At 43.0% G+C, this 27,855-nt stretch overlaps 1 protein-coding gene across 26 annotated transcripts in view; it reads left to right on the top strand.

Annotated features, from left to right (window-relative positions):
• Positions 1-27,855, top strand: part of celf2 (cugbp, Elav-like family member 2) — a 1,121,102-nt gene that overhangs the window by 880,662 nt on the left and 212,585 nt on the right. The window lies entirely within an intron of this gene.

Raw genomic sequence — 27,855 nt, 5'->3', positions numbered from 1 at the left:
ATGATAAGAGATATGGAAAAAGTGGACAGCCTCTATCTCAGGTTGGAAATGGCTAATATGAGAAGGCATAATTTTAAGGTGATCGGAAGAAAGTATAGGAGAGATGTCAGAGGTAGGTTTTTTTTACACAGAGAGTGCTAGGTAAATGAAACACGCTGCTGGGAATTATAGTAGAGGTGGATACATTAAGGAGATTTAAAAGAATTTGATAGGCACATAGATGAAAGAAAAATTGAGGGTTATGTGGGAAAGAAATGTTAGATTGAACACAGATTAGGTTAAAAGTTCAGCATAACATTGTGGGCTGAAGGGCCTGGACTGTGCTTTACTGTTCTAAAGAAATGCTACTTAATAAGATGAATTTTGAGAGGTGTTTGATGACTAGCCAGTGCATGAACTAACATTTTGAGAAGAATTGCAAAAATACTGAAGTATCTTAGTGACTCTGCTGTTACAGATCTGCAGAGCAGCCCCATACAGCCCCTACCAAGGAGGTGTCCTGTGACTTGTGCTATAAAGTTGAGACTTTACTGCACTTATTGTGAGAAGTTTTGGGCCCCTTATCTATGGAAGGATGTGCTGGCATTGGAGAGGGTCCAGAGGAGGTTCACGAGAATGATCTTGGGAATGAAAGCATTAACTTATGAGGAGCGTTTGATGGCTGTGAGTCTGTACGCAGTGGAGTTTAGAAGAATGAGGGGAGATCACATTGAAATCTACTAAATATTGAAAGCCCTAGATAGAGTAGATGTGAAGAGGATATTTCCTGTAGTGGGAGAGTCCAGAGTTCTGTCCTGGATCAAACTTCTGCTCCAGTAACGTGACCAGAACACCACTGCGTCTTTGTCCAAGTGAACTCATGGATTCCAAGATGCCAGATGATGCTGTCTGGGCTCAGGAGTTTCATCTTTGGTCTTGTTCATCTGTTGAACACATTGTTTGGCATTGCTTCGCTCACTGTTTCTAATGATCACCACTGAACCTTCACTCAGAACTGCCGATCAGTAACTATGTGCTTCGATCTGCTACTTGTGTTTGACCATATGTTTTTGTTTTGATCCATCATGGTTCTGCCCTTAGTCCAAGTTTTGATCACAATGTGGCGGCTGACAGCTGTCTGCAGGTTGAAAGAGTCTGCTGGTGTTTTATTTTAGTGAGTGTGCATTGGCAGAACATACAAATTGCAAAATATTAATAAGTTAAGCAATTGTGTAAAAGTACGTAAGTGGATTTTGTTGTCCGCATCTGTGAGCTTGTCCTCTTTGGTTAAAAAAAAAAGTTATAATTATGTCTTTTCCAAACAAGACCACAAGATAGAGGAGCATAATTAAACCGTTCAGCCCATCAAGTCTGCTCTGTCATTTGATCATGGCTGGTTTATTTTCCCCCTCAACACTATCTCCAGCCTTCTCCTCATAACCTTTGATGCCTTTACTAATGAATGTAGGTCAATATAAGGCTGTGGCAATACTAGCTGTACCACTGTTCCACCCCTGTAACTTGGGTGACATGAGGTAAAACTGAGATGATAAGCTACTTGGCTTCACCTTTCACTCATCCCAAAACTTTTAAAATAGAGTCCTTTCAGAAATCACTTTTATCAGTAGTCATTCTCCAGAATGATGAGATACTCACCTGACTTCATTCCATGTTACAAATGTAAAAGGTAAACACAGACCAAGCACCTGTTATCCAATGATAAGAGAGAGGTTGAGAGAAGGAGCCAACGAGAAGCCCTTTTGTACTTCCTTTTGGCTGCCTGTATATCACCGTGTCACAACTCTTGGAAATGGAGCACCACAATAGACCAAAAATACAATATACCTTTACACCCTGAATAATGCTACCTTTCATCTCAATCTTGTTAGAATGATACACAGACTGTACATGTAATTTGTGCACAAATTGCTTGCTGATGGAATGTTTGCCTCTCAGGAGTCTCGATGGACTCGTCGTGGTATTTGTGACCATTTTGTGACTGTGTGCATCTCTCCCAGGTGCTCTATAGTTTCTTCCTACATCCCAAAGGAGTGTTGGTTGGGCAGGTCACTTGGCATCCGTGTGCTCCTCCTGGTGTACGTGGGTGAGCGTCCACAGAGTTAAGGGCACAGTTGATGGCCACGTGAGACAGAAGAGATAATTGGGAATAATTTATTATCAGCGACAGGAGTCGTGAAATTTGTTGTCTTGTGGCAGCAGAATGGTGCAGGTCCTGATGAAAGGTCTCATCCCAAAACGTTGACTGCTTATTCGCTTCCATACGGTGCTCCCTGACCTGCTGAGTTTCTCCAGCATTTTGTGTGCATTGGGCTGAATGGTTTTATCTGCTGGAAGGAAATGTGAAATTAACCACTGGTACCAGAATGTCGGAGGCGGGAGCAGGAGCAGGCCACTCAGCCCTCTAGCCTTCTGCACCACTCGTGAATCCGATCTGATCTTGGCATCAAGTCCAATCCCAGCCTGTTCCCATGACCCTACACTCTCCTATATTCAAAACAGCAATCCGTTGCAAACAGCCTGAGTAAATAACAAAGGCATTAAAATAATTTTTCAAACATTTTTTAATTTATTCCTCAAAATTGCAAGTAGGGGTGTATTAGGGGGCAGGAAAAAGGTGATTGGAAAACTGGTTAAGAACAATTTCAGATATGTCACAAACATTAAGGACCACAGTTCAACTCGGTGCTAACCTGAGGCTTGAATTGATTCACAGTGACAAGTAACCCAGCTGGTTACTTGATCAAATGTATGTGTGTTTAAAAACTTACAGTCATGATTCCAGATTATTTATCACATGTACAGTGAAATACATCATTTGCATTAACAACCAACACAGCCAAGGATTTGACGGGGGGTGGGGGCACACAATTTTGTCGCAATAGAGCATTGCCCACAATGCTCGGTAAAACACCATAGAACACAACAAAACACAGCGGGCAACAAACTAACAACAGCAAAACAAATCTCGTTATCCCTTCCATCCATGCACAAAGACAGCCCTCTAACCCCAAGGCAATCTGTGTTCCTCAGTCTTCAGCCTTTGGCCTACGGCCTCCAGCAGACTCTGATGTGAAATTGGATTTGGACACGAACACGCAGACATCGGGGCTATGACTGCCCCATCAGACTTACAGAGATTTGCAGACCTGGGACTCTGGCCAACAGGCCTCATCTTCTGATTTACTGTCCATGAGTAGGTGATTAAAACAGAGTTTGTAATGAATCCATAGCCTGCTGCTTTCCAGAAGTGAATTTGAAAACTGATTCAGTTGCTAATGAAGACATTACAGCAATTTTTTCTGCCCTGAATTAGCAAACATCCAGATTTTTCTTCCCTCTTTTAATCTGCAGTTTCTCACAAAAACTCCACATCATTCAAACTTCAGCAATGATTGTGGTTTTGAAAAGCCACGTGACTTTATCACGAGAACTTGAGATAAAATGGAAAATGTCCTTGCATGACAATACCCTTTTTGTTATTCATTCGAAAGAAACTGGGGGCGGTTTAAGGTTGATCTGTTACCGTTGCTTGCACAGACAGCCACAGAAAGGAAAGTGTATGGAGTGGGAGAAACACAAGGTTACATCTGAAAGGGCTGCAGATCCCAATTATAAGATGAATACATAAAGCAAAATGTGTCTTTCAATCAAAGTCCATAAGATGTTCAGTGGTTTGGAACATAGAACAATGTCACACAGGAGCCTCAGTCCTTTTTGTACAAGTTTTTTTTTGTTTTGAAAATGAAACTTGTCACAGAAATTAAGTTGATTCAGCTGCAACACATAAAAAAAATGGAATAATCAAGCTTGAAGTTGAATAGATTGTCACAGGATTGTAAAATTAAAAATCAGGCCTTTTGCCAAACTGCCTGTCTCTGGAAACCTCTCTGAGCTATTAGACATCATTTTGGAACGGAGATGCCATCCCCAGACTTCCCAGAAAGCGAACCTTTGCTGAGATCTACGGTGAACCTCCAGACTCACTTTCAAGGACTCTTTACAATTCAATTTCTCAGTATTAAGTTTTTATTTGCACAGTTCATATTTTGCACATTGGTTGCTTGTCAGTCTTTGTTCATGTACAGTTTTTCGTAAATTAGAGTCACAGAGCACTACAATACAGAAACAGGCCCTTTGGCCATTCTACTCTGTACCAAACAATTATTCTGCCCTGTCCCATCATCCTGCACCCGGGCCAAAGCCCTCCATAATCCTCCCATCCAAATACTTATTCAAACTTCTCAAGTGTTGAAATTGAACCTGCATCCACCAATTCCACAGGCAGCTCATTCCTTACTCTCACCCCTCTCTGAGTGAAGAAGTGCACCCTCATGTCTCCCCTTTCACCCTTAACCCATGACCTCTAGCTCTAGTCTCACTCAACCACAGTGGAGAAAGCCTGCTTGAAATTACCACATCTATATCCCTCATAATTTTTCATAATACCTCTGTCAAATCTCTCCTCATCTCCTATACTGCAGGGAATAATATCCTAACCTATTCAAATTTACCCTGTATCCCAGGTCCTCAAATCCCGGCAACACCTTTGTAAACTTTCTCTGCATTCTTTCAGCCTTATTGTATCTGTATCTTTCAACGCACAGGTGATAAGTAAATCTAAATCTGATCCTTGCCTACCTAGTTAATTGTCCAAATGCTTTTTAAATCTCACAACAGACCCCATCTCTACCATTACTCCAGCAGCTCCTTCACTATATTCAGTACCCTCTGTGAATGAAAAAAGTCTAGCAACAATTATGGAAATAAATTACTGTTCCTATGAGACAGAGATATAGGAGGTGTTCTTCATAATAAACATTTCATGGGTACAAGACTTGAGATCTCTAGCCAATAATTCTGAAGTGGTATTGGCTGAGGAGCCCCTTGTGGACAATGGGACTGTAATGACCGCCCTCACATTCAAGAGGCTTGGAGTCATTGGATCTCTAGTGTGACGGCTTCCTTGTCCAATGAATCTCCTATCTGGTCCTGAATGGGGGCCTGGGGATTTTTGCTATTTTGCACTGTTCCTGTACTATTGCTGCTAGACGCAAAAAAAACCCAAACATTATAATTGAAGATGAAATGCTCACATTGCTTTTCTGCTTTAGCCCTGGACAGTTGCCAGCTGCTGGTCAATTGGTCCAATGTGTTTTGTGACGAGACAAATAAAACAACATTTAGCAGTTCTGCATGGCAGCAGCGAGCATGCATGCCCATGTGGTGCTGTGCCTGACTTCAAGCACTTGCAAGCAGGGCCAGAAGCTTTGCCAGATGGAACCACGAGATGCTGGCGCCCTTGCTGGAGGGGACGTCACATTTTCATGCTAATAAAGATTCAGCCAGCAGACCTGATTTGAGAGATGCTGGAGCTATGTATTTCAAGTTTAAACCATCGACGGCAGAATGGGTTTAAGCTGAAAGAAGGCAAGTTTCTTTTTGCCTCGAAATTCACTTCCATGTGAAATTAAGGTAATTGATTTGAATGAAGCTCTGTGTTGGGTAAGGGAGACTGAGGTAGTCTGATGGCTTGGTTAGTTCCGGATGAATGGCCTACTGTCTGAAACTGATAGTTGTGGTGCTCAGGCCAATAAGACAGCGATTCTCTGCTTCTGACCAATCGTGATTTGCATTTTAATTCTGCCTTGTGTCTGTAACAAAACAATTTGGATAGAGAGAGCTGACTCACACGTTACACAGGGTTTTTCAAAGATGCCTGCCTGCAGTGGGATTAAAGGCACCGAAGTTTCATCTAACAAAAACAACAGGAATTCTGCAGATGCTGTAAATTCAAGCAACACACATCAAAGTTGCTGGTGAACGCAGCAGGCCAGGCAGCATCTCTAGGAAGAGGTATAGTCAACGTTTCAGGCCGAGACCCTTCGTCAGGACTAACTGAAGGAAGAGTTAGTAAGAGATTTGAAAGTGAGGGGGGAGGGGGAGATCCAAAATGATAGGAGAAGACAGGAGGGGGAGGGATGGAGCCAAGAGCTGGACAGGTGATTGGCAAAGGGGATATGAGAGGATCATGGGACAGGAGGTCCGGGGAGAAAGACAAGGGGGGGGACCCAGAGGATGGGTAAGGAGTATAGTCAGAGGGACAGAAGGAGAAGGAGAGTGAGAGAAAGAATGTGTGTATAAAAATAAATAACGGATGGGGTACGAGGGGGAGGTGGGGCATTAGTGGAAGTTAGAGAAGTCGATGTTCATGCCATCAGGTTGGAGGCTACCCAGACGGAATATAAGGTGTTGTTCCTCCAACCTGAGTGTGGCTTCATCTTTACAGTAGAGGAGGCCGTGGATAGACATGTCAGAATGGGAATGGGATGTGGAATTAAAATGTGTGGCCACTGGGAGATCCTGCTTTCTCTGGCAGACAGAGCGTAGGTGTTCAGCAAAGCGGTCTCCCAGTCTGCGTCGGGTCTCGCCAATATATAGCAGGCCACATCGGGAGCACCGGACGCAGTATATCACCCCAGCCAACTCACAGGTGAAGTGTCGCCTCACCTGGAAGGACTGGCTGGGGCCCTGAGTGGTGGTGAGGGAGGAAGTGTAAGGGCATATGTAGCACTTGTTCCGCTTACAAGGATAAGTGTCAGGAGGGAGATCAGTGGGGAGGGATGGGGGGGACGAATGGACAAAGGAGTCGTGTAGGGAGCGATCCCTGCGGAAAGTGGGGGGGGGGGAAGATATGCTTAGTGGTGGGATCCAGCTGGAGGTGGCGGAAGTTAGACCCGGAGGCTGGTGGGGTGGTAGGTGAGGACCAGGGGGACCCTATTCCTAGTGGGGTGGTGGGAGGATGGCGTGAGAGCTGATGTACGTGAAATAGGGGAGATGCGTTTGAGAGCAGAGTTAAATGGGATAACCAGTTCAGCCTGCCGTCTCAACCCGACTCCATGCTCGTCTCCCCACCACGTTGACCTGATGTAGGTATATGAGTCTGACCATCTGGGGAATCAGGATCAGGTTTACTGTCAGTGACTAATGTCAAGAAATTGGATTTTTTCTGTGGCAACAGTACAGTGCCATACATAAAAAATGCTATAAATTACAATGTGAATGTATAGATAGAATTAATAGTGCAGAGAGAGAGCAACATAGTGAGGTAGAGATCACTGAAGTTAAGTAGCGAGGCAAAGTCTCAAGTGCCAGTTGGCCCTTGGGCTGCACACCCCTGAGTTCCTGCTCGAAGACCCCCAACCAGTGCAAAATCTTGGGGGTGGTCTGTCAGTCTGTGAGGCTTGAGAAAAGTTGATAATTCTTCTGATATCGATGTGTTCAAATACTGAAATTACTTTGAGTATTTACTTGTTTATCTATAAATGGATATTAGAATATTTGTAAGTTGAGTCATTGAGTATTACAGCACAGTACTAGGCTGTTTGGACCAACTCATCCAAGCAAACCGTGTTTTTTTTTAGGCAACAAACCGAGTTGCCTAAAAGTGAACTAGCCTCATTTGCCTGTGTTTCGCCCAAATCACTCAATCTTTTTTAAAATCAATATACCTGTTCAAATATCTTTTAAGTGTCGTTATTGTGGCAATTGGTTCTATATACGCACCAACCACGACATGAAGAAGTTCAGAGTCAGGTTTTTTTTATCACTGATATACGTCATGAAATTTGTTTTGCAGATATAAAATTACCATGAGTTACAAAAATAAATGAATCATGCAAAAGATGAAAAGGTTGCCCTCAGGGCATTCTTAAACCTTGCCCCTCTCGTATGCAGTCTAGTCTTTGGTTTCATTTCCCTGGGAAAAAGACTGTGCATTCACCCTACAAAATGCTGAAGGAGATCAGCGGGTTAGGCCGCATCTATGAAGTGGAGTAAACATTTGATATTTCAGGCCGAGACCCTTCATCAGGACACAAGTGCACAAATCTTGGCCTGCAACTTCGACTTTTTGTTCCTTTTTCATAGATTCTGCCTGTCCTGCTGAGTGAGTTGGACCACGAGACCATAAGACACAGGAACAGAAATAGGCCATTCAGCCCATCGAGTGTCCTCCTCCATTTCATCATGGCGGATCCATTCCTCCCTCAACCCCATTCTTCTGCCTTCCCTCCATAACCTTTGATGCCCTGACTAATCAAGAACCTATCAACCTTCACCTTAAATACACCCAATGACTTGGCCTTCACAGCTGCCTGCAGCAATAAACCCCACAGATTCACCACCCTCTGGCTAAAGAAATTCCTCGTCATTCCTATTTTGAATAGACATCGCTCTATTCTGAGACTGTGCCCTCTGGTCCTAGACTTCCCCTCTCCACATCCACTCTATCTCAGCCTTTCAACATTTGAAAGGTTTCATTGAAATCCTCCCCTCATTCTTCTAAATTCCAGCGAGTATAGGCCCGCAGCCATCAAATTCTCCTCATGGTAACCTTTCCATTCCCGGAATCATTCTCCTGAACCTCCTCTGACTCTCTCCAATGTCAGCAGATCCTTTCTTACATAAAGGGCCCAAAACTGCTCACAATATTCCAATGAGGCCTCCTCAGTGCTTTATAAAGCTTCAGCATTACATCCTTATTTTTATATTCTAGTCCCCTCGAAATTGTATTTGCCTTCTTCACCGCTGATTCAACCAGCAAATTAACATTTAGGGAATCTTGCACGAGGACTCCCAAGTCCCTTTGCACATCAGATTTTTGAATTTTCTCCCCATTTAGAAAATAGATTACACTTTTATTACTTTTTCCAAGGTACATGATCATACACTTCCGGACACTGTATTCCATCTGCCAATTCTTTGCCCATTTTCCTAATCTGTCTAAGTTCTTCTGCAGCTTCCCTGCTTCCTCAGCACTACCTGCTCCTCAACCTATCTTCGTATCTTCCGCAAACCTGACCAACAATTCTGTCATCCAAAACATTGACATATAATGTAAGCAGAAGTGATCCCAATACCAACCCCTGTGGAACACCACTGGACACCAGCAGCTAATCAGAAAAGGCTCCCTTTACACCCATCCTTTGCCTTCTACTAATCAGCCAATGCTCCATCCATACCACTATCTTTCCTGAAATTCCATGGGTTCTTAACTTGCTAAGCAGCCTCATGTGCAGCACCTTGTCAAAAGCCTTCTGAAAATCCAAGTACACACACAACACCCCTGACTCGCCTTTGTCTATCCTGCTTGTTATTTCCTCAAAGAATTCCAACAATTGTCAGGCAGGATTTTCCCTTCAGGAGTCCATGCTGACTCTGGCCTATTTTATCATGTGCTTCCAAGTTAGTTCATCCAGCTGTTTGTTTGTTGCTTTGTATTTACAGCATTTGCAGAATCTCTCCTGTTTGTACATTCATCATTTTTATATACGTCTATGAGGTCACCCCTCAGTGCCCAACATTCCAAGAAATAAGATCTTAGCCTATCCAAGCTCTCCTTATAACTCGAGCCCTCAAGTTAGTTATGTTGTTCCTGTAACAGGGTAGCCAAAACTGTACACAAGGCTCCAAGTGTGGCCTCATTAACTTTTTGTACAACCGCATGTCTTGTGCAGTACGTATTTAAAATAAAGTGAAGGGAGTCTAAACAAGAACAGAATCGGAGTGTCATATTCTCCAGAGTAATGCTGGGGATTCCCGGCACATCTGGGCTACATGTGGCAGAATGATGTGCCAGATGTGCTGGCACCCAGCACACAGTGTATCCCAGGCCTTAGGCAGAGACACATTGGGATGTACTTACCTGTGAACAGCCGAACACAGATGTTGCCTTTGCAACCTTTGGCACACAGCCAACCTAATTCAATACACTGAGACGTATTTAACCTATTTTATGTGATTGGGAAATAATACTCTTGTACAAATGTAGACAAAGAACTAAGACCAAATTGCAGGGCACGTTACCAAGGCTGAAGGAAGCTGCAAAAGTAGATGCAATAATTATTCAAAAGTCTGTGAGTGGAGGTGGAGAGGGTCAGTGTCTTTAAGTTGTGTGGTGTTGACACATCAGAAGATATGTCATACCAGCGCGTAAGTGTCATCACCAAGAAGGCACGACAACATCTCTCACAAACACGAGAAAATCTGCAGACGCTGGAAGTCTGAGCAACACGCACAAAATGCTGGAGCAACTCAGCAGGCTAGGCAGCATCTATGGAAAAGAATACAGTTGATGTATCAGGCCCAGATCCTTTATTAGGACTGGTCTCGACCCGAAACATGAGCTGTACTCGCTTCCATAGAGGCTGCCTGACCTGCTGAGTTCCTCCAGCATTTTGTGTGTGACGACAACACCTCTACTTTCTTAGAAGTCTCCTTAGACTCGGCATGTGACCAAAAACTTTGTCAAAATTCTACAGATGAATATCGGAGAGTATCCCAACTGGTTGCATCATTGTCTGGTATAGAAAAAACAATGCCCAAGAATGGAAAAGGCTACAGAAAGTGATGGATACAGCCCAGTCCATCACAGGCAAAGCCCTCCCCACCTCTGATTACATTTACGTCAAGTGCTGCCACAAGTAATAGCATCCGTCTTCACCATCCGGGCGATTCCCTCTCCTCATTACTACCATTGAGCAGAAGGTACAGAAGCCTTTGATCCCACACCACCAGGTTCAGGAACAGTTATTACCCCACAACAATTGGGCTTCTGAACCGACATGGATAACTTCACCCACCACTACTCTCTGAACTGATTCTTTGGCGTTTTCATTTGCGCTGTTTGTCTTCTTTTGATTGTTGTCGGACTTTGTGTCTTTTTTCCCCTGTAAATGCCTGCAAGAAAATTAATCTCAGGACAGTATACGGTATTTTACTTTGAAATGTAAGTGGTGGATTAGAAGGAAGAAATTTGGCCATTCATTTATGAAGCATTTCAGGATCTAGTAACATGCCTTAAAGCCAATGAAACATTTTATGTGGCGTTGTACGTATCGAACTGTGAGAAACCACCTTCTGCAGAGTAAGCTCTCACATAACAACTACGAACAGCATATGATGTTGATCTTGGAGCATGCACTCGGTGGCCACTTTGTTAGGAACTTCCTGTACCTCATAAAGTGGCCATTGAGTGTATGTTCATGATCTTCTGTCGAGGCAGCCCAACCGCTTCAAGGGTGGATGTGTTGTGTGTTCAGAGATTCTCTTCTGCCCACCATTGTGAATGGGAACAGGATTCTAGAAAAAATTCAGTCAGTTTCCAGAGCAAACCGCAGCAACAGAGACGGCCCTTATCAAAATTTGTCAGCGACCTTAGGCTCAGCACTGATGTCAACAGAATCTCGGCTCTAATTCTCCTAGATCTAAAAGCTGCTTTCAACATAATTGACCACAACATTCTCTCAGGTCACCTTGAGAACTGGGTTGGCTTCTCCGGTAGTGCCCTTAATTGGTTTTGTTCATATATCTTTGAAAGAATTTTTTTCTCTGTCTGTCTTGCAGACAGTTTTCTAAGAGCTATGTACCTTTTGCTGTTGCTTAGGGAAGCTGCCTTGGTCCCCTGATCTTCCTGTACATGCTGCCCTTAGGAGACATCACTGGAGAGCATAACCTTCATTTCTACAGTTATGCAGATGACACACAATTGGATATCTCAGTTGAAAGTAGTGATGATATCACCCTATCTTCTCTGACCTCTGGTACGGCTGCAATAAGCAAATGGATGAGCAATAACTTCCTAAAACTGAAATACACTTCATTAGTCCCAAAGCCCAAAGGGTTAAACTTCTTGATGAACTTGGGTGCCACCATAGTGCAGTGATTAGCGCAATGCTACTACAGCTTGTGGCACTCTGGATTGATCTTGGAGGTCATTTCCGCTGCTGTTCTGTAAGGAGTGTCTGTAAGTACTCCCTGTAGAATGCATGGGTTTCTCCTCTGAATGCTCTGGTTTCCTCCTACAGTCCAAGGATGTACTGGGTAGGTTAACTGGTCATTGTAAATTGTCCTGTGGTTAGGTTAGGGTTAAACAGGGTTCTGGGTTTGCTGTGGCTTGAGGGGCCAGAAGGGCCCACTCTACACTGTATTGCTAAATAAAATAAAACTTGGGAACGTGGCTGCCCTTGTAAAACCAGAAGTAACAAGCTGGGTGTTACCCTTGATGCAGATTTGAATTTTAAATCCCACATGAAGAAAGTGACCAGAGCAGCATTTCTACACTTAAGAAATATTACAGCGGTACGTCTGTTTCTGTCACGTAATGATGCTGAAAAACGAATTCTCACCTTAATATTGAATCAACTAGATAAGTGCATGCACTTTTTTTACTGGCCTTCCAACCTATTGACCAACTTCAGCTCATTCAGACCACTGCTGCTAGACTCTTGACTAAAACCAGGAACATATCACTTCTATCCTAGCTACTCTGCATTTGCTTCCTGTCTCTTTTAGAATTGATTTTAAAGTTTTCTTTCATGTGCGTCACAGAATTGTCTTTGTCTTATAATCCTGCTCGTGCTGTCAGATCATCTTCCACTGGTCTCAATTTCCCTTAAAAGATAATTGCAATGTCAGCTTTTTTTGAACTACGCTCCTAAACTGTGGGGTTCAATACATGAAACTATAAGGGATGCAGACTCAGTTCACACTTTTAAATGCCAGTTCAAAACCTATTTATTTAACCTTGCTTTTAATTAACATTTTTTATCTGTTATTATAAATTTTTACATTTATGTTTGCCTTTATTCCATTGTGTGGGCACGTGGCCAAGTGGTTAAGGCATTGAACTAGCGATCTGAAGGTCATGAGTTCGAGCCTCAGCCGAGGAAATGTGTTGTGTCCTTGAGCAAGTCATTTAATCACACAATTGCTCTGCGATGACACTGGTGCCAAGCTGTATGGGTCCTAATACCTTGGACAACATTGGTGTCGTGGAGAGGGGAGACTTGCAGCATGGGCAACCGCTGGTCTTCCATACAACCTTGCCCAGGCCCGCGCCCTGGAGAGTGAAGACTTCCCAGGCGCAGATCCATGGTCTCGCAAGACTAACAGATACCTTTACTTTACTTATTCCATTGTAAAGCACTTTGAACTACGTCATCTCGATGAAAAGTGCTGTATAAATAAAGTTATTAGTATTACTGTTATTATTGTTGTAGCAAGTGGCTACTTGAGTTATTTTTGCCTTCCTGTCAGCTTGAAGCAGTCTGACCATTCTCCTCTGGCCGCTCTCATTAATAAGACATTTTTTCCCACAGAACTGCCACTCACTGGATTTTTTTTTTGTTATTTCGCACCACTCTCTGTAAACTGTTGTTCTACATGCACAACAGTGTACATTCTCTGTAGATTGTTGTGCATGAAATTCCCTGGAGATCAGCAGTTTCTTAGATACTCAAGCCATCTGGTCTGGCAATCATTGCACGGTCAGATCTATCTACCCATCCTCCCTTCTGGCCCTTTGAGCTATGCTACCCCAGCAACCCCAATTAACCCTAACAATGGGACTATTTTATAATGACCAATTAACACATCTAGTACATCTTTGGACTGTGGGAAGAAATCAAAGCACCAGGTAAAACCCACACATCTCACAAGGAGGGCATACAGAGATTCTTTACAGAACAGTGCTGGAATTGAACTCCGAACTCTGGAACACCTCAAGTCTAATAGTGTTGCGCTAACCACTATGCTACCGTGTTGCCCAGTCACTTAGATCACATTTCTTCCCCATTCTGATGTTTAGTCTGAATAAAAACTGAACCTCTTGACCATGTCTGCGTGCTGTTATGCATTGAATTGCTGCCACATGATTGGCTGATTAGATATCTGCATTAATGAGCAGGTGTGCAGATATAGCTAATAAAGTGGCCACTGATTGGCCAGGATACTCAGATGAAATTCTCTCCTCTTTAAAATCCAAGAAATCCATTTCCCTGTTATAGTGCTAGATTGATTTTGTTCTTAGCACAAAGATCTTCATTGCTTCATCAATGGCCTTTCTTCCATCATGTTCAGAAATTGAGATTTTTGCTGGTAATTGCATGTCCTACAAATCCATTCTCAACAACCTGGTGAATGAAATGCTCAAGACTGTATATAACAAGATCTCAACAATTTACCAACATGCACAAGCAATGAGTGAGTATAACGGCCTTGGTGTACAAAATGCTGGAGGAACTCCACAGGTCAGACAGCATCTATGGACAGGAATAAAAAGTCGATGATTTGGGCTGAGACCTTTTATCTGGACTGATTATTTGATAAAGTATTTGTGATTAGTTTATTAAGAAAATTAATTTCAGGGTAGTGTATGCATTTTGATAATAAATTTACTTTGAACTTTGAGCTAATGCATCTGCCTCTACCACCACCCCTGGTAATGTGTTCCATACCCCTACAACTTTCTGTATATATATGTAAAAAGAAACACACATTCTTCCAATCACCTTAAAATTATGCCCTTTCGTATTATCCTTTTCAGCCCTGGGAAAAAGTCTTTTGGCTGTCCACTTTGTCTCTACCTATTTCAGGTCACCTCTCATCCTCCTTTGCTACAAAGGGAATAGCCCTAGCTTGTTCAACCTTTCCTCATAGGACATTTGTTGTCACTGCCTCTGACATTCTCTCGAAGCTCGTCTTTTCCAACATCATTGCTGACAACAAATGTTAGCTGAATTTTTATGCATTCTTCATAGCAGAAAAATAAATATCTTTCTGACTTTGAGATAACACTGCCCTTTGCCATCTGTTTGAGCAGGATCAATTGAGAGTGATAGGCATCAATAGTTTGAATAGTTCATTGCTTGGAATTTGCAAATCACTCTTTAACAAATGGTTGTAGATCCACTCCGAGTAAACACAATTCATATTTCCCATTTGTCTTGCTTTTTATGTGAAATAGTTTCTGTGTGTTGTACAATGCATTTATCTTTCGCCTCCTTAGCACACATTGCCTCCTAGCAGCCGTGAGAGAATGCGTATTGTCCTACTGCCAGGAAGTGTGGATTAATAAAAACAGGCTCATTATTAACCCAAAATTGGTGACACAATAGCATTTTGAATCTCTTCATTTGAAATGCGGCCAGTCTCCATCTGAAAGCTCTTGTGGAAGTACAGTGAAATTGAGTCCCTCATTTAGTAATCTTCCTGCCCTTGACATGGAATGAAGCAGTGTCTGGAAATCAGTCATTTCGAATGGCTTTATTTCGGCTAGCACTGGCTCATCCAGATAATAAATACTCCTAGGAGTAAATTACAATGGTCTGTTCAATGTAGATTGGCCTTTGATTCATTGCAATTTAAAAATGATACTTCATTCTTAAGGCTACGTCTGAGGCAGATCTGACAAGCCGGGAGATCTTTCACTCATAACTGACATAGACCAGCCCAATTAAAGAGCATAAGAAAAGGCCCCGCTATTGTGAATCCTAATCCATTCATTTCTCTTTAACAAAGAGGTTGCCATGGTTGGAGATGTTTTGGAAATGTGAGAAATATTTGCCACAGCTCATGCCTTTGGCTGCAGCATCTAAAGAAATTTTTCTTGCAATGCAGTGAAATTTTTCTGTTATGTATTTGATTGTTCATGGGGCTGATTTAAGTGTTGCACTATTTCTGTTTTCTGGCCCTTCCCCAGGAGTAAGAAGGAAGACTTTCTTATTTCTGGAAAAAGTTTCAACAGAAGTGTTTCCTCACACTCTCCCCACCCAGAGTTTGAAGCTGTTTTTCATCAGCTAACAAATTGAAGGTGAGACTAGATCCCTGGCACAGAGCAAACAGTTGATTTACTCCGATAACCTGCTTGTTTTGAAAAAACAGGAACTACAGTTTCTTGCAGCAAGAGGGTAAATTACCCTAAAAGTGCAATTAATGGAGGGTTATAGAAAAACAATCAACCAGTTATAGAATGATACTGTTGTTCAGGACATTTAGCTTATTTTGAAGACACAATAGACAATAAAGCATGCATTCTGTTTCTGCAGATATCAATCAGATTTTACAGATAATTGATTCTGTCCATGTCAGTAAATACACAATCATTCAATATGATAACCATACCTCCACTGTATTCTGAGGAATGGCATCGAAATCTTCAGTGATGCCTCAAAAAGGCAGCATCCATCACGAAGGAATCCCTTGCCCAGGACATGCCCTCTCTCATTATTACCATCGTGGAGGAGGTACAGGAGCCTGAAGGCACACGCTCAGTGTTTTAGGAACAGCTTCTTCCCCTTCACCACCAGATTTCTGAATGGCCCATGAACTTCACTATTTTGCTGTACTTATTTATTTTTTTAAATATATTTCTTATTGGAATGTAAGGTATTTTTATACATTGTACTCTCCTGCTGCCGTAAAACAATAAATTTCATGACGTACATCAGTAATAATAAACATGACTCTGATTCACAGAAACAAAAGACTGATAAGAAAGAACAAGTAATAAAAGTGGAGAGAGCACGTAAATTCATTCCGTCGTTCATTGGAATGGACATGTGTATGTACTTAGGGCTTTTTAAAGTTGTGTAAGCTTGTTTGCATGTAGAATATCCATAAATCAGATGCCTGGAATCTGAAGGCGGTCTGTAAATGTAAGTGATTCTTGTGAACAATCCTGCTCAGTAAGCTACTCACAACAGAAGCATCTTTCAGTGCTGATTGCCACCACAACCCACGTTTACTGTTCTCCCCAACTGCCCACGAATCAGATCGGTTTGCCATGCCCTTCAGAGGGCAGTTAAATGGGTAATGGGTCCAGAGAAATGTATAGACCAGATCAGAAAAGGAGGACTGAATTCCTTCCCGGCGCAGAATCAGTGAACCAGCTGGATTTTTATTTCAGTCTGGTAGTTTTATGGTCACTATTACTGATGCTTTTCATAGAGTCTTTATTTAATTAATTGAATATGAATTCTCCATCTGCTGGGTTGGTATTTGAGCTTGTGCCTCTGGAGAGAAGTCCAGTCTTCTGGATGCCAGTTTAGTAACTTAATCACTGCCCTGTGATGGGATTGTCGGCTCCTGGTTCAACAATCCTTTTGATCCCATTGCCTGACCTCTCCCTGTAGCCATGTTAAATTATTCCCTCTAAATTGTCTGGATCGAGCCATGGGACTAGGAAGAACAATAGTTTGGTATGGACTCGATGTTTCTGAGCTGCAGTGCTCTCTGACTCTCAAATACCCAACCAGTTCCTGATAGACCACTCTAAACAAAGATAGGAAGCACTTTATCACACATGGGTGGTAAAAGTGGAATCTCTTACATATCTGCAACCCCCCCCCCACCAGAAAAATATTAGCCAGCTCAATTAACACTTCAAGTGTGAAGCCTTTTGCTAAACTCGGTGGCTGAGTTGAGTTCAGATACAGATCATCTGTAGGAAAGGAAATTGCCTTTTAAACTCACGAGAGAGCATAGGCTATCACTTCATGCTGTTGATGTTTCTGTAGCAGGCAATTTCTTTTTTACGAGGTTGAGATGCTAGCTCGACACTCAACCCAGCACAGATAGAAAGCGTGCCAGGGGAGCCGGCTGGATTCGAACTCGAGAGCCTTCGCTCCGAAGTCCGGTGCTGATGCCACTACGCTGATGCCACCACCAGCCAGCACAGATCACCTGTGGTCTTGTGAAATGACCATCAGACACAGGAACAGAATTATGGTAGAACAGGCTGGAAGGGCTGAATGGCCTGATTCTGCTCCTACGTCTTATGGTTTAGACACCTTAGGAAGGAGCAGCAACATCTCTGGACACACAGTGTCAATCCGGCACCTGCAGTTTTGAATTTGATTAGGGGGCCCTGGAACTGATACGACTGAAGGCCAGAGGAACTCAGCAGGTCAGGCAACGTTTATTGGGGGAAATGGACAGACAATATTTTGGAAGGAAAGAGAAGAGATAGCCAGTATATTTTTAAAAAAAGTGGGGCTGGAGGGGTAGGATGGGTGTAAAAGTTTGGTAGATGATAGCTGGATCCAGGTAAGGCGGGGGCAGTGTCAGGCAGAGGAGGGAGGCAGGAGAGTGGGAATGATGCTGGAAGCCTGGAAGATGATTGGTGGAAGTGACAAAGGGCTGAAGATGATGGGATCTGATAGGCAGCGGAACATGGAGGCAGGGAGATGAACCAGTAGGAGGAGTGTGCGGGGTGATGGGCAGGTGGAGAGGGTGGGGGAGGGAAAAGATGAAGGTGATGCGGGGTTAGTTGACCAGGAGGGGTGAGAAAAGAAAAAGGGAAAAAGGGACAGGGGAGGAGCAGCAACCAGAAGTTAGAATTTGTTCAAGCCATCAGGTGCTATTCCTCTAATTTGCATTGGGCCTGGTCTTGGAGGAGACTGTGAACATTTTTGTTGGTGTGGGAATGGGATTTCCAGATATTAGTGGCAGATCACAATTGTTGGTTATCTGGTGGTCTTCATAATATCCGGTATATTGTTTTCATTATTATTGGCCTGCTTCATCCTAGCATTCTACAGGGAAACTCTAGTGTGTATTGTCATTGAAAGAATGCAGTGAGCCAGGCCATGTTGCTTGTGTTCCCCTTGCCAGATTTTTGAAATAGATATTTTGCCATTGGAAAAATGCTGGTATTGACAGTTCAAAATAGAAAAGGAACTTTTGGGATTCCCTTTGGAAGTAACATTGGAAGGCAGGAGAATGGGAATGAGAGGGAAAATAAAACAGCCATGATCGAATGACAGAGCAGCCTCGATGGGCGAATGGCCTAACTCTGTTCCTATGTCCCATGGTCTTATAGGATAACATTGAGGCCTGCAAGTCCATGCATGGGGATCTTGTAAAACCATTGAAGGGATGTACCATTTCACAAACTATCCACCTACCCCGTCAGGTGTCCCTCCTTCATCATTGGAGGTCTCTGTAGTACACATTGTGCCCAGCAAAGCAGACCCCCAGTCTGTGTATGGTCGCAAAAATGTAAATGGGTCAGTGGGGTACGTTGCCAAGAGTTTGGATCTTGGTGGCAGCAGCCAGGATTAACCTTTGATAACCCCGGTGATCTAAATTGATAGATAAGTTTCAAAAGGCATTTTTCAGCTGGAATGACCATGACCATACTGGTGTCTCCATTCTCCTGGACCATGTCAAGATGGGTTTCCACCTTTGCCAGAGTTGTCTTCTGATCCCTTCCCAAATATGTGCAAATACTGTGACCAGTGAGCTGCTCAAACATTAGGGGTGCAGGCACCATTTGGCTTGTTCCTCTGTGCCCTGCCATCTCCTTTTCCTTTCCCCTCCCCACCCATCTTCACTTCACCAATACATTTTCCAACAGGAAAAGCTGAATAATAATCAAACTGTGCAGAATTAGCTGGGAATTGTTGAACTCAATTCCACATCCTAGCGAACCAACAACATTCCTCACTAATGCAGAGAATAATAGCGTAAGATCTTTATTTTTTGATTTACCTCTGCAAGGCATTAAAAATAGAAACATATGTGGTGTTTAGTGTTTAATTTCCCACAGGGAAGGTTAATTATGAATGACTAGTTCTCCCTTGTCACATGTCCAAAACATTCATCTGCTGTCTCAGTTTCCATTATGATTGGCAAAATCATTTAGTCTTCAGTTGGGCGAGTGCAATTAAATAAAATGTATTTTCTACAGTGGTGGAAGAAGGCCTTTTTGTTAGAACTGCTTTGACAGTTGAACTTTATGCTTGGAACTGTTATTGCCAATATTACTGATTGGTTTATGACCTACAGTACCGTACCTGCAGTAGGCTGTTTGGCCATGAGTGCCAGTGTAGAAGCAGAGACCGTCTGAGACTCAAAGCAGACTACTTTGTTCATGTGTCAGTTTAATCTGCATCTAATACATCAAGGAAGGGACTTTGACCTGAGCCCACTCCTGGGGCGTGCAGCTCTGATGCTGTGATCTAGGTAAAGATTCTAAATTGTGGGTAGCGGGGTAGTGTAATATTACAGTGTTGCACTAACCTGTGTTCAATTCCGTCGCTGTCTGTAAGGAGTTTGTACATTCTCCCCGTGACCACGTGAGTTTCTTCCAGGTGCTCCTGTTTCCTCCTACATTCCAAAGATGTTCAGGTTGTCAGGTTAGTTTGTCACAAGGGTGTAATTGGGCACCATGGACTTGTTGGGCCGGAAGGGCCTGTTACCATGATGTATCTGCAAATAAAAAATACAATAAAATATAAGAGACTGCTCGGCAGTAAACGGTTATGTGATGGATTATGGGGATAACCAAGCACATAATTCTCCTCTCATCCCTACTAACCTGGGCTGATAGACGACTGATCTCACTGGACCTCTGTACCTTGGAGTTGTCACGCAAGGCAGAGCTGAAGACCTACCTTCAGAAAGTCCTAACGGGGGCAACTCGGAGGTGACTAATTACCTGATATTGGAAGCTTAACAAGAATAAAGTAATTTTCAGAGTAGCTTCTGCCCCTTTCCCTCCTGTTTTACAAGCTTTGAATCCACAGTGAAATGTCTAGGTTTTCTGACCCAGCTTCAGCATCTGGCCCAGAGTAACACAATGCTGTTTGTCATGAACTAAGTCTTGATGATCCACATTTAACTGTACATGTACAGCGAACCAAGACTTACTGAAAAGCAGCAATTTCAATTGGAGCTGCCATGCCTAGTGAACTGGATTTGTCTTATTAAGTTTCTAAACTGTGAGTAAGCACTGTACATTGTGGGCTTCAGATGAGGAGCCTGAAAGAATCAGCCATTCATGATTTAACTGTATCCAGGTCAAAGTCATTGAAGACTTGGGTTGCCAACTCCAGCTGCACCTGTTCTTAGATCTCTCATCACATCATCTCCCACCTCCAATACCACTGGCCAACGTTTCCCCTCCTCTCTGTAAAATGTTTATAATGAATCAATGAATTGTACATAGTGCCACAATGATATTTTCCGATTGGTCTTAGTAACATGCAGGGGATTATTCCATAGTTCCAGATTCTCCAGGGCAATCTTGGAGTTTCGGACTCCTCTTCCAAACCATGGACAATCTCACTGGAACTGCTGCAAGCTTACCTCAGAACTTGCAGAAATGCAGGTTCCCACCTGAGTGAAGCAAGCAAACATTCTTTCTAATGCAACACACAAAACACTGGAAAGGTCAGCAGGCCAGGTAACATCTTTGGAGGGAAGGGCACAATTGGCATTTCAGGTCAAGACCCTTCATCTGTATTGAAAGAAAGAGGAGAGATTTGTTTGTTTATTTATTTAGTGACACAGTGCAGAATAGGCCCTTCTGGCCTTTCGAGCCATGCTGCCCCAGCAACCCCTCAATAACCCTAACCGAATCACAGGACAATATACAATGACCAGTTAGCCAACCTGGTACATCTTTGGACTGTGGGAGGAAACGAGAGTACTCAGGGAAAACCCACACATTCCGCAGGGAAGACATACAGACTCCTTACAGAACAGTGCTGGAATTGAACTCCAAACTCCGAAATACCCTGAGCTGTAATAGTGTAACACTAGCCGCTACACTACTGCGGTATACCATAAAAAGGTGGCACCCCCTCCCTTCTTCTGGTGCCTCTACTCCTTTCCTTTCTCCCATGGTCCACTCTTGTCTCCTAATCAGATTCCCTCTCCTTCAGGGCTTTACTTCTTCCACCTATCATCTCCCAGCTTCTCACTTCATCCCCCCACCCCTCCCTCCCTCACCCACTCTTTCCCCTCACTTGGTCTCACCTATCACCTGCCAGCATGTACTCTCTTCCCTCCCCCCACCTTCTTATTCTGGCTTCTTCCCCCCTTCCTTTCCAGTCCTGATGAAGGAGCTCAGCTGGAAACATTGACTGTTTATTCCTCTCTACAGATGCTGCCTGACCTGTCAAATTCCTCCAGCATTTTGTGTGCGTTGCTCAAGATTTTCTGCATCTCTTGTGTTTATCTTAAAGGTGGTAGGCTACCCAGGTAGATTATCAGGTGCTGCTCCTCTAGTTTGCTTTTAGCTTTAACTTGGCATTGGAGGAGGCTGGGAAAAGACATGATGGAGTGGGACATTTCTTCCTAATGCATCTAAATGAGATAAAACACAATTGCACCAGTATTTTCCACGATCCATCGTGAATGAGTTACCTCATCGGCCAGAAATGTGGACTGTTTATTCATTTCCCTAGATGCTGCCGTGTTTCTCCAGTGTTTTGTGTGTTGCTCTGGATTTCCAGCATCTGCAGAATCTCTCATGGTTATGATTTGCTGCTACACTGCAAAGTCTCTTCAAGGAATGCCTAACCTGAAGAAGTTAAAATATTCTCTTCGAAAGTTCAGGGAGACTCTCTCTCACTGCTTCCCCTCTGCTGCCCTCCAACTCTTCGACCACATGATGACCCAGACTCGCTACCCCAGCCACATATCCTTCCTGGGAACTTCTCTTCACCATCTTGTTCCATATGGCTTCCAGCTCTGTTTTCAGGCCTCCCAGTTTGGACACACTGAGGATCCCAGGTCCTACATTTGATTGATTGCTTCTCCCGCCAATTCTCCCTCCAAATTCTATGCGCCACGCTCTCCGCTATGTCGAGGTACCTGCTCTTAGCCTCTGCCACAACTCCATGCCTCTCCTCCAACTGCCGTGGACCTCTCCGGCATTTCATCCTCCACCAGGTCTATGCCCTCAATTGCCAGTTCTTAGTCTTCCTTGCATCCATTGTCCCCTCTTATCTGATTCCTTCTTCTCCAGCCCTTCACCTTTCCCACCCATCTGGCTTCAGCTGGTCCTCCTTCCCCTTCCCCCACCTTTTAATTCTGGTGTCTTACCTCATCCATTTCAGTTCTGAAGAAAGGTCTTGGTCTGAAACGTCAATTGTTTATTCATTTCCATCAATCTTGCCTGACCTGAGTTCCTCCAGCATTTTGTGCTGGATTTCCAACATCTGCACAATCTTTTGTGTGTATAAGTGACCTTATTAGTGAAGAAGATCTATAGTGCAGGACAGAAATTAGATGGATAAAGGATGACTTGGTAGGATAATAGAAGTAAGGATGCAAAAATGAACAATATTAAAAAATATATAACCTAGAGGAGAAATTAGTTTTTTAGAAAACCAAATTTAAAAACTTCAGAGTGTTCTGGAGAGCGTTTGTAAGGATGAAAATAAGACTTGAAAGCTAAGGTGACTGTTCCTTTACTTTGGCATTCTGTGACCATGGGGATGGCGCATTATCTTTTTCAGCTCTGATCCTCTGCAGAAATTGCTGCAACTGAGGCTTGAATGTAATCGTAACAGCCTCTACCACTTCTTCTGGCAGATCGTTCCACATACCCAGTACCATATGTCTGGGAAAAGTTGCCTCTCAAGTCCCCTTTAAATCATTCCCCTAAAACCTAACAACTTACACCCTCGAATTTTAGATTCTCCTGCTCTTAGAAAAAAGACTGTGACCACCATATGTTTGCCCCTCATGATTTTATATAGCTCTGTAAGGTCACTCAGCCTCCTGCACTCCGAGGAAAAAGTATCAGCCTATCTGGTCTCTTATTATAACTTAAGGCCTCCAGTCTCAGTCTATCCCTGTGAATATTTTCTGTACCTTTTCCAGCTTGATGACATCCTATAACTCCGTGACCAGAACTACACACAATACTTCAGAGTTGCTGGCATCTGCAGAATTCCTGTTGTTTACACAATACTTCAGGTGTGGTCTCACCAACATCTTGCACTGTTGTAATATGACGTTGAATCGTGTCTGGTCTTCTCTATCTTTGCTGCACATCACTTGGTTATTTTTATTTATAAAGCTCTGCTGCCCTCTGGTTTAAAGAGATCCAGCAACAACTGTCATCTGTGGTATAGCAAAGCTTCCATTATTTCTTGTGTGTAGCAACATTTCCCAACCTGATTCCTGAAAACATTGACTGTAATTTTTATATATTTGCCTGCACTCCCTCTGCTCCCACTGTAGTCTCTAGGCAGAAGTCTGCCCTTTCATTTTCCCTCACCATCTTAAGTGTCTCACAGAAAGCATCCATGAGTCCTGATGACGAGTCTCAGCCCAAAACATCAACTGTTCACTCTTTTCCACAGATGCTGCCTGGCCTGCTCAGTTCCTTCAGCATTTTGTGTGTGTTGCTTGGATTTCCAACATCTGCAGCTTCTCTCTTGTTTGTGATTGGATTACTACACTGTGAAGACTCTTCTAGGGATGCCTGCCCTGAAGAAGTTTAAATCTTCCCTTCGGAGTCCTGAAGAGGGGTCTCAGCCTGAAATGTGGACCGTTTACTCTTTTCCATAGATGCTGCCTGGCCTGCCTCCAGCATTTTGTGTGTGTTTCTTGGCTGAGATGTTTTTTCAAGGGATTGCTGATGATGCCAGCATTTTTGTCCATCCCCAGTTGTCCCCTAGCTAGAAGTTGGTGGGTCCAGAGTCTTAAATATGACTGATGATACGACAGAGTGGCAGATTCCACTGTAATGAATCAGATGGGTTTCTCCAGCAAACGATTGCTCATTACCAGTGCCAAAACTAGCTTTTTTATTCCAGATTTAGATGATACTTAATTATATTTAAATCCTCCAGCTGCCACAGCAGCTTTCAAATTTAGTCTAGTGACTTACCACGCAACCCAACAGCATGAACATCAAATTGTTCAGTTTCAGGTAACTTTGGGTAATTTTGTCCCTTTCTCTCTCCTGGTCTACCCAGGCCCTCCAACACACACTCACTCTTCAGCCCCTGATCACCCAGTGTCTCTCCCCTCCACTGGCTTGTCCACCTGTCTGCCTCATCTTCTTCATTTAATTCCATGCTCCACCTTCCCTTCTGATCGGATTCCATCGTCCGCACCATTTTGCTGCCTTGACCCGTCAGAATCACTTTATTGCCAGTATAACGGAATTGATTGTGGTTCAGTGCCAAGCATGAAACGTACCTGTTGCCATCTTCATTCTTCCCTCCCCCATCTGTTCAGTCGTCACCTGGATATCTACCTTTCACATTCCAGCTCTTGTCCCACCCCTCCCACTCATCTCCTTATACTGGCCTCCCTCCCCCCCCCCCCCCTTCAGTGCACCACCTGAAACGTTGGCTGTCCACTTCCCTCCACAGATGCAGCCTGGTCCACTGAGTTACTCCAGCATCTGCAGTTTCTTGTCCTCCATTGTTTAAATATCACCTTGTTTAATCTGAAGTTGTGACCACAGCCATTAGAAATAAAGGCCACAGCCAGACAGAAACAGGTTGCTCCACGCAATACAATAAGCCGCAGTTGTAAATGAATTCAAGAAAGAAAATGAGTGATAAATAATGTAAGGTGCCACACAAAGTTCAATGAGCTGTTGAAAGTATGTGAGATTGACATGCAGTGCTTAACATTTTCCATGTTCAAAATTTATCTTAATGCATTTTGAGACATTAGGACAGGCATATGAATTTTTCAGATGCTTTAATGAAAGCTAATGCTTTTCTATTAAGAGCAAATGGTACAACCTCGTATTTTTGTCTTTTTTTTTGTAGGAGTGCTGAGGTTTTGGAAGAATGTGCATGATAATGGATGTGCATTACAATTTCTTTACTTTCCCAGGACTTAAGTAGTTCGATACAGGTTAAGCAGCCTCCGTTCTTCCCCTCACCGCGCCCCCCCCCCCACCCCGGTTCGGGACTTTTTTTTTGTATTGAAAGCTTCTATTAAACAAGCCATTAGGAATAAAGGCCATAGCTCGAAATCGGGTGTATCATGAAAAATGTGCAGTCAATGATCCGAGGCTTGGAGCTGAATCACTGTAGCTCGTGACCCACATTCAGGCAGTGATACATAAGACATAGGAGCAGATTTCGGCCTTTACCTATGGAGTCTGCTCCATGATTCCATCATCCATAATCCCACATCACAGACTTTTCTTACACATCATCTGCATTTCTGGGTGTCCTTCGTATTCACCTTCACCACAATGTGTGCATGGAAAAGAGCGAATATTATGAAACAAAAGGGGGATAAAAATGAGATTGGTATTCCAGTATTTTATTGACTGAGAGAGTCCAACATATGGACGACCAAGAGAAATTCTTTAAACCTCAGAAGAGCTAATGCAGTCTGTTTTGCAAGTTGAATTCCCCCATGAAGGACACACACATATATCTTGCCCTGCTTCATTGTATGTACTGCATTGTCCCAGTTTTGAAATTACTATGGAATGTACATGGGTTATTAATAGTAACAGTCTCCTGCCCTCCCTTTTATTTCCCCATAGGACATTGTCTTCCTTCCATCCCCTGCAGTAGCTATAAACAGGTCATTTTCTTTGCAAACTGTAAGAATTCCGTGGCCACTTCCCAGAAAGATTGCGGATGCTGAGCACATCCTGTGAGTTTCTGTGAGTTCTCCTCTCCTGCTACCGGGGCCCACATTTCCATGGGAGCTGGCAACTGATTTGATTTGACACAAGTGGCGTGTTTCACTGTTAATGTTCTGATGTTTGGATGTACATGTGATAAATAAAACTAATTTTTATCATTGGCAGACTCCGCTTAGTGGTGTACCACAGGGATTGGTGATGGGGACTCTCGTTGTCTGTGTACTAATAAGTTGGATATAAATGTGGGAGGTATAATTAGTAAATTTGTAGGTGACATGAAGTTTAGTGGTATTTTGGAGAGAGGAAAATTGTCTAAGGCTACACCGGGATATATTGTAGATCAGATGGAAATTTTGGCACAACTTTGGCAAATGTAATTTAATCTCAACAAGTGCAAGGTGATGCATTTTAGGAAGTTAAATGAGGGTAAAACATGTACAGCAAATGGTTGGGTTCTAAGGACTGTTGGTAAACAGAGGGATATTAGGTTTCAAGTCTTTATGCAACAAAGGTACATATTGAAAGAATATGATGCTCTTGCCTTCTAGGTTCAGGGCATATACCATAAATGTTGGAATATTGACTGATTAGACCTCACTTTGGAGCATTGTGTTCCTTTCTGGTTGCCATGCTATCGGAAAGATGAAGTTTCACTTGAGAAGATTCAAGAAAGCTTCTTTCGCCATTGATATTCTGTATTTGATATCTTTGTCGCACCTGCCATTACTTGTTATTAGGCTGCCAAGATATTTGAATTTGTTGACTTGTTTGATGTTTGTATTTCCGATCTTGATCACACATTGTGAGATGTTTATCTTTCTGGAGATGACCATGCTTTCTGTCTTCTTGGTGTTGATTGAGAGGCCTCTGTGATTATTTTTTGCTGCCACTATAGTGAGTAGTTCTTGAAGTTTTGTTTCTGAGTGCGGTATTAGTACGATATCATCAGCATATCTGATGTTATTTATATTATGGCCTCCAATTGTGAGTCCTTTGATATCTTTGATACTTCTCAAGATATTTTCACTATACAGGTTGAATAAGTCTGGCGAAAAGACACAACCTTGGCTGACTCTTCTCATGATATTCACATACTCACTCACTTCTCCTTCTATTCTGATGGATGCTGTCTGGTCCCAGTATAAGTTTCTTAAGAAACGTATATCTTTCCCATCTATGTCAAGATCTTGAAGCATTTCCAGAAAATCTTGCTGTCTGACAGTGTCAAAAGCTTTTGTATAGTCAATGAAACATAGGTAGATGTCTTTTTGTACCTAGTGAAATATGAAATAGTGAAAGAAAATGAGGTTAGTGTAGATAGACAGATGGGCCAAAGTTTTGGTACCTTACTCTTCTGTGACTTTCTGATTTGTTAATAATAGTTGATATATCTGCAGAAGATGCAGGTAGATCAACATGAACACAACAAAGTGTGCTGGAGTTCTGGACTGACAGAGAATGCCAGAAATAGCCAGCAGGTCAGGCTGCATCTTTGCGGATACAAAAACAAGAGTTAATGCTGGGTGTTCATGATCTTCCTTCAGGATTGTACAGTCCTAACAACCTGGAAAGACCAGTTATCTGAAATTGTTTAATTCACTCAAGATTTAGCCTCATCAAATCTGTGGATCAATTCTTCAGCAAGTAAT

The sequence above is a fragment of the Mobula hypostoma genome, chromosome 20, assembly GCF_963921235.1.
Source record: "Mobula hypostoma chromosome 20, sMobHyp1.1, whole genome shotgun sequence".
NCBI lineage: Eukaryota > Metazoa > Chordata > Chondrichthyes > Myliobatiformes > Myliobatidae > Mobula > Mobula hypostoma.
Note: the sequence above shows the minus strand (reverse complement) of the source record. Positions and strands in the feature narration are given on the sequence as shown.